Source organism: Monodon monoceros, unplaced genomic scaffold (assembly GCF_005190385.1).
Source record: "Monodon monoceros isolate NGI ecotype Baffin Bay Population unplaced genomic scaffold, NGI_Narwhal_1 Super_Scaffold_15, whole genome shotgun sequence".
Lineage (NCBI taxonomy): Eukaryota > Metazoa > Chordata > Mammalia > Artiodactyla > Monodontidae > Monodon > Monodon monoceros.
The window spans coordinates 13,511,128-13,535,090 of record NW_021703771.1 but is presented as its reverse complement, the minus strand read 5'-3'; the positions used below and the strand labels follow the sequence as shown (position 1 = coordinate 13,535,090).

General features: G+C 38.0%; 1 long non-coding RNA gene across 1 annotated transcript in view; it reads right to left on the bottom strand.

The window, feature by feature from the left end:
• Positions 1-1,956: 1,956 nt before the first annotated feature.
• LOC114896097 overlaps positions 1,957-23,963 on the bottom strand; it is a 40,647-nt gene continuing 18,640 nt past the window's right edge. The window contains exons 3-4 of the long non-coding RNA XR_003793718.1: positions 3,979-4,188; positions 1,957-2,099 (exon numbers count right to left, since the gene is read on the bottom strand). This is a non-coding gene — a long non-coding RNA (uncharacterized LOC114896097). The remainder of the gene's footprint in view (positions 2,100-3,978; positions 4,189-23,963) is intronic.

Genomic DNA, 23,963 nt, shown 5'->3' with positions numbered 1-23,963 from the left:
AAATACTTGTCAATCATTCTGTATGCTCTATTCCATTTCACTTATTCATTCATCCTCTACTAAGTAAGAATGAATGGAAAGTATTCAAGTCAACTCTTTGCCATTTTGTTTATCTTATAAAAGATGATGGTCCGTTAAGGAAAGAACATATAAATCTACACAACTAATGGTCATATCTTGCCGTTACTATTCCCCTGGCAAAATGAAGTTTCAGATTCATTTCCAGGAGAAAACTTGGGCCAAGAAATCTTGCATGGTGGAGCCTTCATGAAATCATCCCTCCTTAGATAACAAGGAAAACACAGCCCAGATGGTGTCTGTGAATGCCTGGAGAGAAGAGGGCATCCACTCTTCTCTTGTGTGAGGCTGGCAAATGAAAGTCACAATGATAGCTACCTTCATTGGGCACTACTCTGCAGCGGGCACTGACATGGGCTCTTGTTTAAATCTTCACAGTAGGATCCTGACAGGATCCTATTAAATAGGCATTACCATCAACATGATTTAAATGCAAGCAGAGGCTCAGAGAGGTTTTAAAGTTTAGTAAAGGTAACAATGCTAGTGAATGGTGGAATCAGAAGTTAAACCTAGCTCTGCCTCCAAAATTATGATTCTCACCTTAGGCAAGGTATACATTTACTCAGCTTCAGTTTCTTCAAATGTCAAATGGAATTATTAATTTAACACAGATCCTGGCACACAATCCCAGGTTGTCCAGAGATAAGATATTTGACATGAGTGTGAGGATGACAAAGATACTGGCCTGTCTGTTCCAAGAGTAGGGAGAGCAGTATATTCCAACTGATTTCCTCCCTAAAGAAGCACTTCTGTAAGAGGCATGAAGAAGTAGTGGTTAAGAGCACAAAGCTTCCATTTCCTCATCAGTAAAGTGGGGATGGTAATATCTGGCTCATAGGGTAAATGAAATGATATTTTAAAACTTTTCAGCCCACAGCTTGCACATAGTAATCAGTCAAACATATTATAAATTATTAACACTATTATTATTATTATTAAAAAGCTATGTATCAATCTTGGATTAGAATTATCAGAAGCAATAATGCTGTTAACAGATTCCAAAATTAGAAAACTCCTAAGTAACTGTAAGTTACTCTCCAAACACAACAGTTTTCATATCCCTAATTTGCTGGAGAATTTTGCTTTGTAGGATCTACCTTTCTAAGTAGAGGCCACCCCAGATGGATGATGACTCCCACTGACTTGTACTCAAGGTGCTTGACTCTGAAAACATGATTGGCCAGCTTTTGGGGCATCCACACATGTTTGTCTGAAGGAGTAGGGATCTCTGAGCTGAGTCTGGGACCCAAGGATGCCGTGGTTGTCTCCCGCTCCCACTCTTAGCCACTATCAAACTGGACATATTCACAGAGAACCCAAGAACCCACAGCTTTGACCTGGGCATAATTTTGGCCACAGAACAATTTCACCTAGTGAAGACTTTCTTAAATTGCCAAAGCAAGTTAAATAGAAATAATAGGCAAATGATTTGATTGTAATATATTAAGACCCAACTTAGGCATTGTTTTTTTTATAATTTAGACTAGGTGAGCATACCCAAAGTAGAAATGTAAAATACAGCTTGAAATATATTTCTGATCTTTCCAGGGCTGTGAACCGCCATAGGTAAACCAAATAATTGCTGAATCAAACGATCCATTATTCAGAACTTCGTTATCACAGAGTGAAAGTCCAGATCACATTGTACATCCACATTTAATAGTGGAATTTCATGGCTTTAATGAATAAGCGAAAGTGAAATATTTTACTACTTCCACGAAACATTCAAATATCATACTCCTACTCAAATTATTTATTATTATAATGATGCTTTTTATAAAGATCAAGTATGAGTAACCTGAAAAAAAAAATTTAAGCTGTTTCTAAGGGCATAACATTTAGAAACAACATATGGTTCTTGTAGTCAAGAATAGGTTCCTTAAATTAGCCAAAGACATTCACAGAGAGATGAGTTGTAGGAAATGGGATCGTGGGCAAGAGGAAAAAAATTGTCATCTCTCTTCTCTCTGCTCTTCATCTTCTTTGCCTGGCTGAACGTGGTTTTCATTTTCTACCCAATTCTGAATGTAAAAATAAAACAAGTGTAAGTCTCATAATGCAAGGTCTTTGAATGCACTCACCTTTTGTTTAGTTACTATCTTAAATGTTATTAAAATAGAAGAATACACTATATCATAAAATGTAAATATTCCATTCATTCATTCAATCAGCATGCATGGATCCCTTCTCTATGCCCAGGGCTGGGCTCTAAGGGGCAGCACCTGTTATCTAGTCACTGTTACAATCCAGATCAGGGGAGAAGGCCAACCTAACCTGGCTCCTTTTACTCTCATGTTCTCAACTCTTTTCAGTATAGATAGGATCATGTAACTTATTTGCTGAAAATCCCTCCATGGCTTCCGTGTCAATAGAATAAAATCCAGACTGATTACTTTGTTTCATACAGTCCTGTACGATCACACCTCTGCCTCTCCAGGGTCAGCTCTTGTCCGAATCATCTACTGGCATTCCTTCAGCCTCTCACACTTATTTGCCTTGCTTTTTCCCATCATAGGGCTTTATACATATCTCTCCTCTATCTGGAGCATTCACACAGACCACACACACACCCCCCCACACACACACACATACACACACACCATCACTGTCTCCTTTTCATTCTTCAGACTTCAACTTAAATATCACCTCTTGGAGAGACTCTCCCTGAAACTCATGTGTAAAATAAGTCACTTTCTCATGCTTTCTCTTATTCCCTATCGTTTCCTTCATTGCAATTTATAATCATATTGCTTACTTACACATTTTTATGTGTGTTTCATATATATGTGTGTATATATACATATATATGACAATTTTAATTCTAAATCTTGAAAGTAGGTAGGTAACACAGTTATAATACTTTAAAAAAATCAGTTAACTAAGTTATTTGCCTCATACAAGGTTGAATTAGGCCATGTGGAAAGTTCCTTTGCATAATCTCTTCAGGACTTTGCATTTAGTTATTTCCAAGCTAGTGTAGCTAACTTCTAATTTTAAAGGAATTGTAGACATAAATTTATTATTTTTCCCTTTGGAGAACTTTCTGATAAAAATTGGGTTGCTTTACTATTTAAATCTCATTATAGCAGTGGTCAGAAGTTCCAATAACAACTCTCTCCAAGGATCTGAGGTTTGGCATCCACCAATTCACTCTCTTTTTAACTCGTTTCCATGTAAGGAGTATGGGCTCATTCGCTTCACAAACCTAATAATTATATAGGCATAATGCTTCTCTGTATATATCACACGATTAATGGGAAAAGAAATCATTCCATAACAAATATGTATTAAGAGTCTACTGTGCGTCAACTATTATGGCAGATGTGGAAGGATGAGAATCAGCCTGGGAAGGGAAATCAGAATCAAGAAGGGAAAACAGAAAAGAAAACATCATTTCAATGCAGAGCGAACTACAAGGGAAGGATGTACAGGGTGGCACAAAGATCTGCTTAAGCGAAGTCGGGGAGGTTTCCTAGAGGAAACATTTAAACTGGGGTTGGAAGTAAAAGTAAGAATCTGCCTGGTGGATTAGGGTTGGAGAGTGGGTAGGAAGAAATCAGGAGGATTCATTCCATATCCAGCAGAGGAAACATTAAAATAAATGTGCAGGGGCATGAAATGATGTGGTGCACAAGCTCAGCTTGGAAGAAACAACAAGTTTAAACGTTAGAATAGTTAGTTAGGCAACTTATTGGGTGCTTACTAAATGTCAAGCACCTTGCTCAATTTGGGGGATTCCAGAAGTGACTGAGAGGGACCCTCAAAGAGATGAAAGGTTAGCCAGGAAGATCAATATTAAACAAATGATTTCAAGTGTGTTATGTGCTTCAGAGAAGAAGTAAGTATAGGATGCTAGGATAGAACACTGCTAAGTCTGGAAGGATAATAATCTTGACATACCAACAAATGTCGTTCCTTTCCCTCATGTTTGCCCGTCTTTGCTTCCTTCCATAAACGCCTCCTTTTCCTCCAAATCCAATTCAGGTAGCTAGTTTTGTTGCCTAAGAATAACATTTTGACAGTATGGAGAAAAGAAATAATCTCCGTGGCTTTTCCTGGCTTTGCTATCAATGGTATAATACTTTAAAATCATGGAAGTGGATGATTCACCTAGAAGGGACAAAGGGTATAGAGTGAATAAAGGATGGTGCCTAGTATGCTCCTTTGAGAAGCACACAAAGGAATTTGTGAAAGAGCTAACAGACATAAGAGTAAAACCAGACAGTAAGAGAGAGAGTAGGCGAGTTAGGTGGAGAGGTAGGCAAGGCTCAGCTCAAGAAGGATCATGTAAATAATATGAGTTTTGTTCGAGATGGCTCTCCCTCAACAGTTCCTTGGTCACCCCTTCTCTATGGCCAAACCTATTATATTCCTTTTGCCACTTCTCTATGTACATTTCAGAAACTCCCTTTATTTACTCTTTGTTCCACACCCTCTGCCATGGGGCAACACTTCTCTTACCCACACTCAACTGGCTACTGTGACTTACTCAGCAATCTTTACTGTGAATAGTGTAGGGTCACTAAAAGGTCTATTTTCCCCCACTCCTTTTTTTCTCCTGTTAAACATTTTTGTTAGTTTTACTGAAGTTCAATTTATGTAAATAAAGTCCACCAAGTCTATACTTCAGTGAGGTTGGACAGTTGGATATAGTAGTGTAATCACAACGACAATTATGATATAAAACTTTCCATCACCATGAAAAGTTATTGCACGCTCCCTCTGTGGTTAATTCCTTCCCCCCCACCTCTTGAAAAATATTGATCACTTTGCTGACTCTATAGCCTTTTCTAGAATTTCATGCAATAGAATAATAAAGTTTGTAGTTTTTTGTGCGTGACTTCTTTCACTAACTGTAATGCTTTATAGAATCATCGATGTTGTTGCATATATCAGTACCGTGCCTCTTTATTGTTGAGTAGTAAGTAGTCCAGTATATAGATATATCACAATCTGTTCATTCATTCACAAGCTGATGGTATTTGATTATTTCCAGTTTGAGGCTATTATGAATAAAACTTCTATAAACAGTCTTATACAAGTCTTTATGAAGATGTGTGCTCATTTCTCTTGGGTAAATCTCTAGGAGTGAAACTTCTGATTCATATGGATGTATAATAGGAGTAGTAAGAGTATATATCCTTGCCTTGTTTCCAAATGGAAAAAAAGCATGTAGCCTTTCACCATGATGTATTATTAGCTGTAGGATTTTTTGTAGATGCCCTTTATAAGATGGAGGAAATTTCCTTTAATTCCTAATTTTCAGGGAACTTTATAATGACTGGGTGTTTAATTTTGTCAAATGCTTTTGTCTTCATCTATTACGAAGGTCATATCATTTTTCTTTTTAGTTTCTTAATACAGTGAATTACATTGATTGATTTTCTAATGCTGAACCAACCTTGCATTCCTAAGAAAAACTACACTTGGTCCTGATGCATTGCCTTTTTATATATGTATATAACTGTATTCAATTTGCTAATATTGTGATGAGGAGTTTTTGCATCTATATCCTTGAGAGATACTGGTTTGCATTTTTCCCCCTTGTTATGTCTTTGTCACATTTTGTTACCAGGATGATGCTGCTAGCCTTATAAAATAGGTTAGAAAGTGTTCCCTCTTCTCCATATTTTGGAAGAATTTGTATTATTTCATCTTTAAATACTTGATATAAATTGACAGTGAAGTCACCTGGGCCTGGAGTTTTCTTTATGTGCAGGTTTTTAGCTATAAATTCATTTTCTTTAATAAACACTGGCTATTCCAGTTATTTATATCTTCATGAGAAAGCTTAGATACTTTGTGTCTTTCAAGGAGTTTGTCCATTTCATTTAAGTTCCCTAATTGATAGGCATAAAATTGTTTATAGGTACTTATTATACTTTTAATATAGGTAGGATCTGTACGGTGTCCATTTTCATATTCTTGATATTGTTAGTTTTGTCTTTTCTCTCTTCTTGATCAGCCTGGCTAGAGAAGTTAATCAATTTTATTAATTTTCCCGAAGAATCAGCTTTTGCCTTGACTTCTTAAATTGTTTTTCTGTTTTCTATTTTATTAATTTATGCTGTTAAGTATATTATTTCCTTTCTTCTACTTGCTTTGGGTTAAATTTGCTCCTCTTGCTATTTTCTCAAGTTGAAAGCTTAGATCATTGATTTAAGAACTTACCTCATTTCTAATATGAACATTTAATGCTATAAATTTCCCTTTAAACACTGCTTTCACTAGGTCCCACAAATCTTGTTATGTTGTATGTTCACTTACATTCAGTACAAAGTATTTGCTAATTCCCTTTGTGACTTTCTCTTTGACTGATATTTATAAGTATGCTGTGTAAGTTTCAGGTACATGAAAATTTTCCAGATAGCTTTCTTTTTACTGGTTTTTAGCTTAATTCCATTGTGGTCAGAGATCATATTTTGCATGATTTCAATTCTTTTAAATATACTGAGGCTGTTTTATCACCTAAAATATGCTCTATTTTGGTGAATGTTCCATGTGCACTTGAAAAGAGTTTGTGTTCTGCTGTTTTGGGATGGAGTGCTCTAAAAATGTCAATTAAGTCAAGTTGGTTAGTAGTGTCGTTCAGGTCTTCTATATCATGAGTGATTCACTCTCTAATTTTTCTATCAATTACTGAGAAAAGATTGTTTAAATGTCTAACTATAATTGCAGTTTTGTCTGTTTCCCCTTTCAGTTCTATCACTTTTTGCTCTATGCATTTGAAGCTGTTATTAGTAAACTGGCTCCTTATCATTATGTAATGTCTATTTTGCTTTTTCTTTTAAATTGGGGTATAATTGCTTTACAATGTTGTGTTAGTTTCTGCTGTACAATGATGTGAATCAGCTCTATGTATACCTATATTCCCTCCCTCTTGGACCTCCCTCCCCCACCATATCCCACCCATCTAGGTTGTCACAGAGCATCCAGCTGAGCTTCCTGTGCTTTATAGCCTGTTCCCACCAGCTATCTATTTTACGCATGGCAGTGTATATATGTCAATCCTAATCTCCCAATTCGTCCCACCCTCCCCTTCCCCACCATGTCCACATGTCCATTCTCTACGTCTACATCTCTATTCCTGCCCTGCAAATAGGTTCATCTGTACCATTTTTCTAGATGCCACATATATGCGTTAGTAGACGGTATTTGTTTTTCTCTTTCTGGCTTACTTCACTCTGTACGACAGATTCTAGTGTAGTAAATTCAGCTTCTTTTGACCAGTTTTTTTCATAGTATATTTTTCCATTCTTTTAGGGTTTTTTCATCCTTTTTTGTTTTAACTTACCTATGTGTTTATATTTAAAGTGGGTTTCTTGTAAATAGCATTTAGTCAAGTCTTGCTTTCTAATCTAATTAGAAAAATCTCTGTCTTTCAACATGTGTAGTTAATTGGAACTGCACTGTCCAGTAAGGTAGCTCCCAGCCACATAAAAAATTAAAAGATTTTTTCTGGATATAGAAATATAGGTTAGGGCTTCTCTGGTGGTGCAGTTGTTGAGAATCTGCCTGCTGATGGAGGGGACATGGGTTTGAGCACTGGTCTGGGAAGATCCCACATGCCGTGGAGCAACTGGGCCCGTGAGCCACAAGTACTGAGCCTGTGCGTCTGGAGCCTGTGCTCCGCAACAAGAGAGGCCGCGATAGTGAGAGGCCCGTGCACCGCGATGAAGAGTGGCCCCCGCTCGCTGCAGCTAGAAAAAGCCCTTGCACAGAAACGAAGACCCAACACAGCCAAAAATAAATAATTAATTTTTTTAAAAAAAGAAATATAGGTTAAAAATTTTTGTTTTCTTTTGGTTTCATTTATTTGATGAAGTTCCTCCATTATCTTCTGGCCTGCATGGTTTCTGATTAGAAGTCTGCTGTCATTTTTATCTTCATTTCTTTGAATGCAATGTATCCTTTATCTCTGGATGCTTTTGAAATATTTATCACTGATTTTTAGTAATTTGATTATAATGTGTCTTGATGTACTTTTCTTCATGTTTGTGTTAATTGAAGCTCATTGAGATTCCTGGATCTCTGGATGTATAATTTTCATCAGAGTTGGAGAAATTGTGGCCATTGTTTTCTAAAATATGTTTTCTGTTTTGCCCTTTCTTTCTGGTACTCCAATTATACATATATTATTAGATTGTTTGATATTGTCACACAGCTCATTAATCTTATGTTTATTAAAATATTGTTTTCTTTCTCTTTATTTCATTTTAGATAGTTTCTCTTGCCGTGTCAAGTTCACTAGTCTTTTTTTCTGCCGTGTGTAAATACTATTAATCTCATTCAGTTACTTTTCATTTCAGATCATGTATTTTTTCATACCTAGAAATTCAAATTGTTTTTCTTTAATACCTTCCATATCTCTCATCTTCATGTTCATATTTTCTTTACCTTCTCAAACATATAGCATATGTTCATAAGAGCTGCTTAAACATCCTTGTCAGTCAATTCTACTGTTTTCTCATCTCTGGGTCTGTATCTATGATTGATTTTTCTCCTGGTTATTGGTTGCATTTTCTGCTTCTTTGCATGTTTGGAAATATTTGATTGGATGCTGACAGTACTAATTTCTACATTGTTAGATGCTGAATTTTGTAGTACTCAAATATTGCTGGACTTTGTTGCTTGAAATCAGATTGATCCTTTAAAGATTTGCTTTTAAGCTTTGTGAAGCAGTCTAGGCTAACGTGTTCCCATTACTGAGGCATCTTTTTTCTGAGGACTCTACTTAATGCCCATATATTAGGAGGTTGTTTCACTCTGGCTAGTTAGAACACAAACTATTGCCTGCCTGTGTGAGCTTAAGGACTGTATAGCCTATTCCTTCCTTAGAGTATTTTTCTTCAGTCTCAGACAGTTCCTTTCATATATTCACAGATCAGTATTCAGCCTCAAGACTTGTGGGGAACCCCTGAAAGATCTCTGTAGCTACCTCCCCACCAAAAAAGTTCTCCAATCTCTTTAGCATTTTTCTTCACAAATTCTAGCCACCTTCATCTCTGGACTCTAAACTGTGTCTCTTCAACTGAGCAAGACTGCCAGGCTGTCTCTCACTCTTTCTAGGCAGTTAGCTGGGGCAATCAAAGGACTCACTTTAATAGTCTGCCTTCTCTTAGGGATCAATGTCCTGCACTGCCTGTTGTCTAAATGTCTAAAAATTGTTTTTTCCATTTCTAATTGTTTAAAGTGGAAATTAATATACTCTTTTGCTCTATCATGTCTAGAAGTGGATGTAGCCAACTTAAAGGCATAAAGAACATGGGAAAATGTATAGTTAAGTCACTCTGGTGGGCAAATAAAGTATTAACTGGAGGACAGTGAGACTAGGGACCAAATCAGGTTAAGATGCTAGTAGTCCAAACAACAGACAGCAAGAGTATGAATTCTTGGCAGTAGACATTGGTAGGTGTAAGAAGTGATGGATATAATAATTATTTAGAGTAATGGGGTGTAGTGACTGGTTGAATCTGGGAAAATCAAATGATATAATGAACACAAAATCATTTTCAAACATCCATTTAAACATTTATTGAATAACACTGTATGCCCAGCACTATGGTAGGTTAAAGACTGAAAATATAAACAAGACATAGTACCTGGGCTAAAAGAGTTAACAGACTTATAAACATAGCTATAAAAACAATACAGGAACTGCCATAATGAAAGTACAAACAAGGTGCTGTATTATATAAATAATGAGCAAAAACAGCTGAAGGGAGTCAAGGAAAAGCTTAAAGAAGAGGTATATTTGAGGCAGTTCTTAAATAGTAGGTGAAAGTTTTTCAGGCAGGTAAGGAAGGAAAGAACATTGCAGGAAAAGAATAATCAAAGCATAGTGATTTCCAGGAACAAAATCACTGTGGATGAGTGCAGAATATGCTGGATAGGGACTTCCCGGGTGGCGCAGTGGTTAAGAATCCACCTGCCAATGCAGGGGACATGGGTTCGAGCCCTGGTCCGGGAAGATCCCACATGCCGCAGAGCAACTAAGCCCTTGCACCACAACTACTGAGCCTGTGCTCTAGAGCCTGTGAACCACAACTACTGAGCCTGCGTGCCACAACTACTGAGCCCACGTGCCACAACTACTGAAGCCTGCGTGCCACAACTACTGAAGCCCACACGCCTAGAGCCTGTGCTCCACAACAAGAGAAGCCACCACAATGAGAAGACCATGCACCACAACAAAGAGTAGCCCCGCTCACTGCAACTAGAGAAAGCCCTTGTGCAGCAATGAAGACCCAATGCAGCCAAAAATACATAGAATAAATAAATTTAAAAAAAAGAATATGCTGGATAATCAAGGTATATAAATATCAAAGTGTAATATAAAAGCAAGATATTATTGTATCTTCAAGGATTGATACTCTAGACATATATGCCATATGAAATATATAAATAACTTTTGGTGATGTCATGGTACTCAAAGTAGACTCGGTGTCATTATTTACATAGAACAGAAAAAAAGTCAATATTTATGCCTGCTTCCAATCCAGGATACAACAAATGCAATTACTTAAAATGTCTGCATTCATGTACCAAAATAATGTTCAGACAATCCATGCACTTTAGAAGAAATAGAAATAAATATTTGAAATGGCTCTAAGGAGTAACGAAAATTTTATATAGCATTCATTTTTTAAAGTTCCCTCTATGTAGGCAAATGCCATTGGCTATCATTGCTACACATCAAAATAATGTTCTTTTTGTTATGTGCCTCCATATCCCTAAGAAACATGCAGAGCACCTTCTTGATATTTCAGCTTTAAGCATTCTGATGTTAATTTTGACAATCTACCTGTTGGAGTTCTCATCTTCAAGGGTGCCTCTTGTTCTCCAGTCAAGACCCTCTCTTTAGTCCTCTCCAGAAAATAAAACCTCCAGTCTGTTGCCATGTAGGAGAAGGTTAATCACCTGCAGTGCAGAGTGGTGAGTGTGCTCTGGGTGTAACTGCCTCTCAAGCAGACTCTCAGCCAGTCTGTTGTTGCCCAGCACTTACCTCCTCTATCAGAGGTGCCAGACACCAATTCCTGTGCCTTCGTGGGGGGGTGGGGGGCGGGGCTGGGGGATTCTGAGTCCTCCTAAATCAGGATACCTCTTGGCTTCTCCCCACAGCAGCCTCAGCTCTCCTGGGTCTATTAAGTTAGTTGCCATTCATCTGTCTTCTTTCAGCTTCCCATATTCTGGTGCTATTGTTTTACTCTTGTTCTCTTTGTCCTTGTGGCTTTATAGCTTCTTTTTAAAAATCCATTTACCATCACTGTAGTGGTCTTAAGAAGGGAGCTGAAAAATGCATGTGTTCAATACTTCCTCTTTCACTGGAAGTCCTTCAGCTCATTGTTTTTTTAGTATTATATGTGTGGGGTTTTTTGTAATGCACATAATATATTTGTACAATAATACATATATCATTTATAAATAAAAATCTACTGTCTCATTGCTTAATTTCAATTATTTTTTCTTCTTCTTACGGATAATGGTATGAGATAAAAGTTTGAAAACCACTGCTCTGATGGGCCTCTAAATGCTGGAGTCCTCCAGGATTCAGAGCTTGGCATTTTCCTCTTTTTGTGTTCCTACTCCCCCAGGTGATCTTACCTAGTCCAAATGTCTGTGACTCCAAAATGTGTATGTTTAGCCTTGACCTCTGCACTCAGCTCCAGAAATCCAGATGCCCTTTTAATATCCTCAGCTGTATATCTAATAGGTACCTCAAATTTAACATCCAAATCAAAGATCTTGATTGCCACAACCCCATACCCTCCACAGACTGCACCTTGCCCAGGCCACCAGATATTCAGTCAAGAATTTGTATTAAATACCTATAGATTCCAAAGCCTGAGAATACAACACTAAACCAAACTGAAAAGAATGCTATCATGCAGCTTACCTCCTCCAGGTTGCAGGCGTGGAGGAAGGAGGAGGAGACAACAGAAAAATTTTAAGTAAATATGTATCTTGTGTTTTATTTACTTACATTTATCTAGGTTAAGTGCTATTGAGAAAAATAAAGCTATGCAAGCAGAATGGATGGTCTTTGTGTGTGTTTTCTGTTATCTCTTCTTTCCAGCTTCCAAAATGTTGTCATTAATGTCATCTCTTTTGCTCTTTTTGTCTTTGCGACTCCATGGGCTTAAAATACAGTCATTAACTGCTATTTAGTGGAGTTTGAAGAAAGTGCTGAAGGAAATGCATGTGTTCAATCCTCCATCTTCACTTAGAAGATTCAGAGTGTAAAGGGAATGTATTTATGAGAAAATGATATTCAAGCCGAAACCTGAAAGCAGTGAGGAAGTAAGCCATGTAGCCATCTAAAAAAAGAGCATTCCAGATGGAGGCAGTTGCAAGTGAGAAAGGTCCTAACGTGGGAGTGTGCTTAATGTGCTCAAGGAACAGCAAGGAACCTACTGTTGCCGGAGCAGAATTGAGAGGTAGGATGGAGAGGGAAGACGATTAGCAAAGGAGGCTAGAGAGATGGCAAGGGGCTGGATCATTTATTGGAGGCCATGTATGAATTCTGAATTTTATTCAGAAGGAAGTGGGAAGGCTTTGGATGATTTTAAGCAGACAATATTAAATTATGTTTTAAATAAATCACTGTAGCTGCTGTACAATATCCTGTTGGGAAATGAAGGCAGAAACAGAGACACCAATTAGGAGTGTATCGGCAAGAGATGATAATGACTTGAGCTAGAATGTTGGCCATTTTTGTGGTGAGAAGTGGTAGGATTCTGGATATGCTTTGAAGTTAGAGCCAATAGAATTTTACTGCTGGATTGGGCAACAGAAGAGTCAAGCATATTCCAGGGTTTTTGACGTGAACAAATGGAATTATAGTGTCACTGAAATGGAGATGGCTATAGGTGGAAAAAATATTTGGGGGGTTGAGGTCAGGGGGACAGGAGCTCAGTTGGACATGTTAAATTTGAGATAACTCTTATACAGCCAAATGGTGATGTCAAGTGGCTGCTGGATATACCAGTATAGGGTCTGAGGGAGCAGTCAGGTGGAAGATACTGATTAAGGCTCATCAGTGTGTGAATAGTATTTAAAGCCACAAGACTTGATTAGATCAACAAGGGAGGGAGTATGGATAGAAAAAGTGAAGAGCTTCAATGATTGAGATTGGAGAGGTTCCACATTTACTGACTGTGAAGGTGAGCAAGAACTCATTGAGGAGACAGAGGAAAGAGCAGCCAGTGAGACAGGAGAACAAAGAGAGGATGGTGCCTGGAGGAGAAATGAAGGTGTTTCAAGAAGCAAGTAATGGACTCCATTAAATCTGCTAAGAAGTTGAATAATATGAAGTCTGAAAAATGATCATTTGATGAACAGTATGAAGGTTACTGATGACCCTGACAATGATAATTTCAGTGGAACTGAGGGAGTGGAAGCTTAAGTAGAGTGCTGCAGATACTGACTGATGACACAGGAGAGACAGGTGTTACCTTTTGGAACAACGCTCATAATTAGGCAAGAAAGACGGGATCCAGAGTTTAAATGGAGATGGTGGGCTTAGGTGGAAGACCAGACAGTTCCTCCATGGTAGTTGGAGGAAGGGCAGAAAGGGTCATTTTAAGTAGGTTGGCAGATGTATCCAGAGGCATGAAAACTCACTTTTCATTGAACTAGAAAGCAAGGTCATGATTAGATGAGAAGACAGACAATGGAGAATTAATGGAGGTTAGACACTGCCCGGCCCGCAGAGCTGAGGTGTCAGTGCAGCCATTTCTCACTGGGCACTCTGATCTGAAGTGCCAGGTGTGAGGCCTCTGCATGAAGCACCCTGTGAACAAGTGAAACTAGACGAAGCACAAAGGAAAAGAAAAAAACAAAAGGGGGACCTTCAAGATGGTGGAGGAGTAAGACATAGAGATCACCTTCCTCCCCACAAATACATCAAAAATACATCTACATGTGGAACAACTCCTACAGAACACTTACTAAATGCTGGCAGAAGACCTCACACTTCCCCAAAGGCAAGAAAATCTCCACATACCTGGCTGCATGGATGACAGGGTCTTGGTGCTCTGGCCTGGTGTCAGGCCTGAGCCTCTAACGTAGGAGAGCTGAATTCAGGACATTGGACCACCAGAGACCTCCCGGCCACACATAATATCAATTGGTGAGAGCTCTCCCAGAGATCTGTCTCAGCGCTAAGACCGAGCTCCACCCAACGGCCAGCAAGCTCCAGTGCTGGACGCCCCATGCCAAACAACTAGCAAGACAGGAACACAACACCACCCATTAGCAGAGAGGCTGTCTAAAGTCACACTAAGTTCACAGACACCCCAAAACACACCACCGGACGCGGTCCTGCCCACCAGAAAGATAAGATCCAGCCCCACCCAAGAACACGGGCACCAGTCCCCTCCACCAGAAAGCCTACACAACCCACTGAACCAACCTCACCCACTGGGGGCAGACACCAAAAACAACGGGAACTATAAACCTGCAGCCTGCGAAAAGGAGGCCCCAAACAAAGTAAGTTAAACAAAATGAGAAGACAGAGAAATATGCAGCAGATGAAGGAGCAAGATAAAAACCCACCAGACCAAACAAATGAAGAGGAAATAGGCAGTCTACCTGAAAAAGAATTCACAGTAATGATAGTAAAGATGATCCAAAATCTTGGAAACAGAATGGAGAAAAGACAAGAAACGTTTAACAAGGATCTAGAAGAGCTAAAGAGCAAACAATGATGAACAACACAATAAATAAAATTTAAAATACTCTAGAAGGAATCAATAGAAGAATAACTGAGGCAGAAGAACGGATAAATGACCTGGAAGATAAAAAAGTGGAAATAACTACCGCAGAGCAGAATAAAGAAAAAAGAATGAAAAGAACTGAAGACAGTCTCAGAGACCTCTGGGACAACATTAAACACACCAACATTTGAATTATAGGGGTTCCAGAAGAAGAGAAAAAGAAAGGGACTGAGAAAATATTTGAAGAGATTATTGTCAAAAATTTCCCTAACATGGGAAAGGAAACAGTCAAGTCCAGGAAGCGCAGGGAGTCCCGTATAGGAAAAATCTATGGAGAAACATGCCAAGACATATATTAATCAAACTATCAAAAATTAAATACAAAGAAAAAATATTGAAAGCAGCAAGGGAGAAGCAGCAAATAACATACAAGGGACTCCCCATAAAGTTAACAGCTGATCTTTCAGCAGAAACTCTGCAAGCCAGAGAGAGTGGCAGAACATATTTAAAGTGATGAAAGGGAAAAATATACAACCAAGATTACTCTACCCAGCAAGGATCTCATTCAGATTCGATGGAAAAATTAAAATCTTTACAGATAAGCAAAAGTTAAAGAGAATTCAGCACCACCAAACCAGCATTACAACAAATGCTAAAGGAACTTTTATAGGCAGGAAACACAAGAGAAGGAAAAGACCTACAAAACAAAACCAAAACAATTAATAAAATGGTAATAGGAACATACATATCGATAATTACCTTAAATGTAACTGGATTAAATGCTCCAACCAAAAGACATAGACTGGCTGAATGGATACAAAAACAAGACCTATATATATGCTGTCTACAAGACACCCACTTCAGACCTAGGGACACATACAGACTGAAAGTGAGGGGATGGAAAAAGATATTCCATGCAAATGGAAATCAAAAGAAAGCTGGAGTAGCAATTGTCATCTCAGACAAAATAGACTTTAAAATAAAGATTATTACAAGAGACAAAGCAGAGCACTACATAATGATCAAGGGATCAATCAAAGAAGAAGAAATAACAATTGTAAATATTTATGAACCCAACATAGGAGCACCTCAGTACCTAAGGCAAATGCTAACAGCCATAAAAGGGGAAATTGACAGTAACACAATAATAGTATGGGACTTGAACACCCCACTTTCACCAATGGACAGATCATCCAAAATGAAAATAAAGAAACACAAGCTTTAAATGACACATTAGACAAGATGAACTTAATAGATATTTATAGGACATTCCATCCAAAAACAACAGAATACAATTTCTTCCCAAGTGTTCATGGAACATTCTCCAGGTTAGACCATATCTTGGGTCACAAGTCAAGCCTTGGTAAATTTAAGAAAATTGAAATCGTATCAAGTATCATTTCCGACCACAATGCTATGAGACTAGATTATCAATTACAGGAAAAAAATCTGTAAAAAATACAAACACATGGAGGCTAAACAATATGCTACTCAATAACCAAGAGATCACTGAAGAAATCAAAGAGAAACAAATGACAATGAAAACACGGTGAACCAAAACCTATGGGATGCAGCAAAAGCAGTTCTAAGAGGGAAGTTTATAACAATACAATCCTACTTCAAGAAACAAGAAAAATCTCAGATAAACAACCTTACACCTAAAGCAATTAGAGAAAGAAGAACAAAAAACCCCAACGTTAGCAGAAGGAAAGAAGTCATAAAGATCAGATCAGAAATACATGAAAAAGAAATGAAGGAAACAATAGCAAGATCAATAAAACTAAAAGCTGGTTGTTTGAGAAGATAAACAAAATTGCTAAACCATTAGCCAGACTCATCAAGAAAAAAAGGGAGAAGACTCAAATCAACAGAATTACAGATGTAAAAGGAGAAGTAACAACTGACACTGCAGAAATACAAAGAATCATGAGAGGTTACTACAAGCAACTATATGCCAATAAAATGGATAACCTGGAAGAAATGGACAAATTCTTAGAAAAGCACAACCTTCCAAGACTGAACCAGGAAGAAATAGAAAATATAAACAGACTACTCACAAGCACTGAAATTGAAACTGTGATTAAAAATCTTCCAACAAACAATAGCCCAGGACCAGATGGCTTCACAGGCGAATTCTATCAAACATTTAGAGAAGAGCTAACACCTATCCTTCTCAAACTCTTCCAAAATATAGCAGAGGGAGGAACACTCCCAAACTCATTCTACAAGGCCACCATCACCCTGATACCAAAACCAGACAAAGATGTCACAAAAAAAGAAAACTACAGGCCAATATCACTAATGAACCCATATGCAAACATCCTCAAAAAAATACTAGCAAACAGAATGCAACAGCACATTAAAAGGATCATACACCACGATCAAGTGGGGTTTATCCCAGGAATGCAAGGATTCTTCAATATATGCAAATCAATCAATGTGATAAACCATATTAACAAATTGAAGGATAAAAACCATATGATAATCTCCATAGAGGCAGAAGAATCTTTCAACAAATTCAACACCGATTTATGATAAAAACTCTCCAGAAAGTAGGCATACTGGGAACCTACCTCAACATATTAAAGGCCATATATGACAAACCCACAGCAAACATCACTCTCAATGGTGAAAAACTGAAACCATTTCCTCTAAGATGAGGAACAAGACAAGGTTGTCCACTCTCACCACTATTATTCAACATAGTTTTGGAAGTTTAGCCTCAGCAATCAGAGAAGAAAAAGAAATAAAAGGAATCCAAATTGGAAGAGAAGAAGTAAAACTGTCAGTGTTTGCAGATGACGTGATACTATACATAGAGAATCCTAAAGACTCTACCAGAAAACTACTAGAGCTAATGAATGAATTTGGTAAAGTAGCAGGATACAAAATTAATGCACAGAAATCTCTTGCAAAATATACAAACAGTTCATGCAGCTCAGTATCAAAAAAACAAACAAACCAATCCAAAAATAGGCAGAAGACGTAAACAGACATTTCTCCAAAGACAATATACAGATTGCTGGAAAACACATGAAAGGATGCTCAACGTCACTAATCATTAGAGAAATGAAAATCAAAACCACAATGAGGTATCACCTCACACCGGTCAAAATGGCCATCATCAAAAAAATCTACAAACAATAAATGCTGGAGAGGGTGTGGAGAAAAGGGAACCCTCTTGCACTGCTGGTGGGAATGTAAATTGATACAGTCACTATGGAGAACAGTATGGAGGTTCCTTCAAAAACTAAAAATAGAACTACCATACGACCCAGCAATCCCACTACTGGGCATATACCCTGAGAAAACCATAATTCAAAAATAGTCATGTACCACAATGTTCATTGCAGCTCTATTTACAATAGCCAGGACCTAAGTGTCCATCAACAGCTGAATGGATAAAGATGTGGCACATATATACAATGGAATATTACTCAGCCATAAAAAGAAACGAAATTGAACTATTTGTAGTGAGGTTGATGGACCTAGAGTCTGTCATACAGAGTGAAGCAAGTCAGAAAGAGAAAAACAAATACCATATGCTAACACATATATATGGAATCTAAAAAAAGTAATGGTTCTGATGAACCTAAGGGCAGGACGGGAATAAAGATGCAGACATAGGAAATGGACTTGAGGACATGGGGAGGGGGAAGGGTAAGGTGGGACGAAGTCAGAGAGTAGCATTGACATATATACGCTACCAAATGTAAAATAGATAGCTAGTGGGAAGCAGCTGCATAGCACAGGGAGACCAGCTCGGTGCTTTGTGACCACCTAGAGGCATGGGATAGGGAGGGTGGGAGGGAGATGCAAGAGGGAGGGGATATGGGGATATATGTATACATATAGTTGATTCACTGTGTTATAGAGCAGAAATGAACACAACATTATAAAGCAATTATACTCCAATAAAGATGTTAAAAAAAAAAGAAGTAATGGAGGTTAAAGGAGAGAGAAGAACGTATAAAATATTTACCGAGGAGAGCAGGACGGTGAATTACCTAGGAAATTATAGTAGGATTGCATGGCAGGACAAAGGCCCACTTGAAGTTTGAGGTCCTGAAGCGAGATCGGTCAGCTTGTGCACGTGCTTTTTCTCCATCCATGTTTCATTGCTCAGGTGCAGATGAAGAGTCAATGGAGATATATTCACCAGGTTTGAGGTTTTGCCAGGCAAATTTGATGGAGAGGTGCAAGGGAGCTGAAGGTGTGCAATGTGGTGGTTATACAGTGATGCGCCATCTCAGCAAATGCACTCTTACTCGCTTGGTTGTTCTATACTAAGACATAGGAGTCAACTTTGATTCTTCCCTTTTTTCATTCCCCACAACCATTCCGTCAGCAGGTCCTATTGTTACTTCCAGTATATAACTGGCATCTATCACTTTTTCTCAATCCCCATGGTCAGCACCTTGGCTTAGCCACTTGCCTCCTTTCGGTGCCAGGGTCTTGGCTGTCTAACTGGTCTACCTGCCTCATTTCTTACTATCCAGCAATCCATCCTCCACACGGCAGCCAGAGTCACCTTCTAAGATCTTCATCAGATTATACAGTCCCTTATTGCAGCCTTTAGTGACTTCCCACTGGACTTCTGTTTTAATCCAAAGGTGGCCACCAGGGTCTTTCCTCCTCTGCCCAGTTCTCCAGCCTCTTCTACAGCTGCTTTCTCTGATGACTGCTCTATTCCAGCCACACTGGCCTCATCTCTGGTCCTCAAACATGCACACTCTTTTTGTCTCAGATTGATGAAAATTTCTCACTCTACCTGAAATGCTCTTCCTCTGACTCGTTAATTGGTCACTGTTACTCATTCTTCAAGTCTCAGATCTAATTATAACTTCCTCAGAGAAGACTTCCCTGAGCTTCGTATTAAAAGCTCTTTTACCCATGATGTATCACATCACCCCGTTTGTTTTAGAGCCTTATACATCTGAAATCATGTTTATACATTTGTTCACCTGCACACCCCAACTAGAATGAGGTCGCGGACTCTGTCTCTTTACTCTCCTGCCTAGTCTTAGAGCAGTGGTTCTCAAACTTATTCATCTCAGGGAATTTACACTCTTAAAAAGCATTCAGGGGCTTCCCTGGTGGCGCAGTGGTTGAGGGTCTGCCTGCCAATGCAGGGGACGCGGGTTCGTGCCCCGGTCCGGGAGGATCCCACATGCCGCGGAGCGGCTGGGCCCGTGAGCCATGGCCGCTGAGCCTGTGCTTCTGGAGCCTGTGCTCCGCAACGGGAGAGGCCACAACAGTGAGAGGCCCGCGTACCGCAAAAAAAAAAAAAAAAAGCATTCAGGAACCTGAGCAGCTTTAGTATATGTGGCTTACATCTATTATTATCTACTATATACCAGAAATTAAAACTGATAAATTTAGAAAATATTTACGTATTTTATTCCTTTATTTTAAAACAATAATACAAGAGGGAGGAGATATGGGGATATATGTATATGTATAGCTGATTCACTTTGTTATAAAGCAGAAACTAACACACCATTGTAAAGCAATTATACTCCAATAAGGATGTTAAAAATAAATAATAATAAATCTATTACATGTTAACACAAATAACATTTTTATGAAAGTAACATTTTATAATTCTATTTTCTAGAACAGAAAAAATAGTAAGAAGAGTGGTATTATTCTTCATTTTTGCAAATATCTTTAATGTCTGGTTTAAGAAAAGTGGATTCTCATATCTCTTTCTGCATTCAATCTGTTGTGATAGATTGTTTTGGTTGAGATATATGAAGAAAATCTGTCTTTACACTGACATGTAATTGGAAAGGGAAGAATATTTTACAGACTTTTCAGATACCTGTGTACAGATCTTCCTCAGCTTACAATGGGGTTATGACCCGATGAACGCATTATAAATTGAAAATATCGTAAATTGAAGATGCATTTACTACACCTGACCTATCAAACATCATAGTTTAGCCTGGCCCACCTTAGATGTGGGCAGAACACTTACAGCAGCCCACAGTTGAGCATAATCATCTAACACAAAGCCTATTTTATAATAAAGTTTGAATACCTCATGTAATTTATTGAATACTGTACTGAAAGTGAAAAATGGAATGGTTGTCTGGGTACAGAATGGTTGTAAATGTATTGATTGTTTGCCCTGGTGATCGTGTGCCTGACTAGGAGCTGCAGCTGCCCAGCCTATCTAGAGAGTTATTATAGGGCATACCACTAGCCCAGGAAAAGATAAAAACCCAAAATTCGAAGTACAGTTTCTACTTGTGTATCACTTTGCACCATGATAAAGTTGAGAAATTGTAAATTGAACCATCAAAAGTTGAGGACCATCTGTATATGTTTAAAGAAGTTCCTTAAAGGCTAGTTGCAACATGGAATCTGAAATCATATCAATTAAATTTTTCACTGTGCACTGAAATTCATTGGTCTATTTTGAAAGTTGAACGGATCAGTGCCTTTGCATGGTTTTGTAACTTCATGCATTTGTCATTTGGTAACTAGTTTATGCAGATTTTTCAAGTGTTGACACATTTTATTCGGCAATATCAAAAAAGATCACATTTTTTCTAATCTCATCCGAAAAGTCTTTAAATATTGGGGAGCCTTCAAGCCCATGGTGGTGGATAAAAATTCTCCAAAATTCTGCTTTTTATTTGGAAGTTTTCGTTTTTTATTAGCATCATCTGCTTCTTTTCAGATGAAATGCTCACTTTTCGCATTTTTGAGAAAAGATTTGCCAAATGCCCAATTCTGATCATCATAGTTTGTCAGCCATTTTTTCAATTATTAATGATGTTCCGTGAAAAAACTAATTCAGTTTTTAAATAACAGCAAAAGTCCTCTTCCTCAAGATGACCATTGCACTTCAGTATGCATACCTTCCATTTTATCACAAAATATTAAAAAAACATCTTCAAGGGTTAGATCTGACAAAATTAATAATATTATTGCCTCAGCAAGGAGATTCTTAATATAACTGGTATTTTAAAATTTTTTCACTATGAATGCATGTTAGTGAGGAACACAATGACTGTGCACACTTGTGCTACTGCCTTGATTCATGCTAAGACTCCAGCAGTTTTACCCACTATTGCTTTTGTACCATCCATGTAAATGTAAACAGAGTGCAAAAAGCAAGTAAATCTTAGAATTGTTATGAATATAATCTTATCTCACAGACCTCTTGGAAGGGTCTCAGGGACATAGGGATCCACAGATCACAGCAGAACACGTGATACCAGATCACATAATGGTAGGAAGTTTTAATAAAAATTTTTAATATAAATGAGGGACTCGATAATTCTACTAGCGTCCATTATTATTGGTTTAGCAACTCTTTATTCTAAAAATAATTAGGCCTTAGAATTTATCATTTTTGACGCATTTTATAAGGAAAAAAATAAGGAATCATTTAATCAAAAGTACCCATCAAGGACTCCCCTGGTGGCACAGTGGTTAAGAATCCGCCTGCCAATGCAGGGGACACGGGTTTGATCCCTTGTCTGGGAAGATCCCACGTGTCACGGAGCAACTAAGCCCGTGTGCGACAACTACTGAGCCTGCACTCTAGAGCCCAAAAGCCACAACTACTGAGCCCACATGCCACAACTACTGAAGCCCATGCACCTACAGCCCAAGCTCCAAAACAAGAGAAGCCACAGCAGTGAGAAGCCTGCACATCACAACGAAAAGAATCCCCTGCTCACCGCAACTAGAGAAAGCCTGCGCACAGCAGTGAAGGCCCAACACAACCAAAAATAAATAAATATATTAAAAAATATATTTAAAAAAAGTACATATCAATATCTATCTTTACATGGAGCTGTGTAGACACTGCACAGATGAAGTTAAACAGATTTTGTCTTGAGTAGTTTATAAACACTACAGACATAAAGGGCATAAACAGGGCCAGTAGTGAACATGTACATTAAATTAGTTAATAATGCAAATTTGTAGAGGGATAACTACATATTAAATGAGATATCATTAATGCCTTAGCCCTCAAAGGAGAAAATTTAAAACACTACCAAATGGCATTAAAGATCTGAATAAATGGAGATCTACCCATGCATATAGATGGAGTGACTTGACAGTGTAAAAATGTCTACTCTCCCTGAATTACTCTCAGTCCCAATTCAAATGTCAGTTGTAACAGACAAATAGATGAATGGAACAGACATGAGAACAGATAAAGAAATAATAGCTAAAGCTATACTATTGTATAAAGGGAACTCCTAGAATCAAAAAGACTGAAAACCCTAGAGAGATGGAAATATATATGAATAAATAACAAGTATATTATCTCAGTAAGTAAAGAAGAAAATCAATGAGATACTACTTTACACCCATCAGACAAGGGAAAATTGCCCAGTTCTATAATGCTAAGTGTTGATGGGGAAACAAGAATTCTTTCACACTTGAACACTGCCATTTTGGAGGACAATCTGGCACAGTAGCTGCACATATACCAATTATGTAAGATTATCCAATCACACTCCTAAAGGAAAAAAGGGAGAATCCTTACCAGAAAAAGCACGTAAGAGAATATGTTTTTCACAACATTGTGGAAGCAGGGAATTGGAAACAACCTTGTTGTCCACCACCAGAGGAAGAAAGCTGTGGGTGCATGCTCCTGAAGATGACACAGCAGTTAGAAACAGCATCTTGATTGTGTTGATGGTTTCATGGGTATAAGCATATGCCCAAACTTATCAAATTGTAGACTTTATATACGTACAGTCTATTTTCTGTCAATTACACCTTAATAAAGATGTAAAGAAATACATGGATTAGAAATGATAAGCCTCCTTCACTCTTCCCCACCCATAAGAAATCTCTTTGGAGATTATTAGGGTGTCAACTCATAATTCTTAAATTTGCTATAAAGGTAAAGAATCCAGCATTTATCTAGACATTCCTGCACAAACTGTATTTGAAGGTAATCAAATAGTTGGTGAAACAAAGTTCTTTATAGAAAATCACAACTAATAAATGCAATAGGAGAAAAGAATGATAAAATCTCTATTTTCCATCCTACACTGAAATAATAGATTTTTAGACAACTATCATCAATGGTCCCTAAACCATGAGGTGAGAGGTGGATGAGGAACTTAGCATAATTGGCAAGTCAGGCCAACATCATCTGAAGGCACTGATTAATCTAACCAAAGGCATATC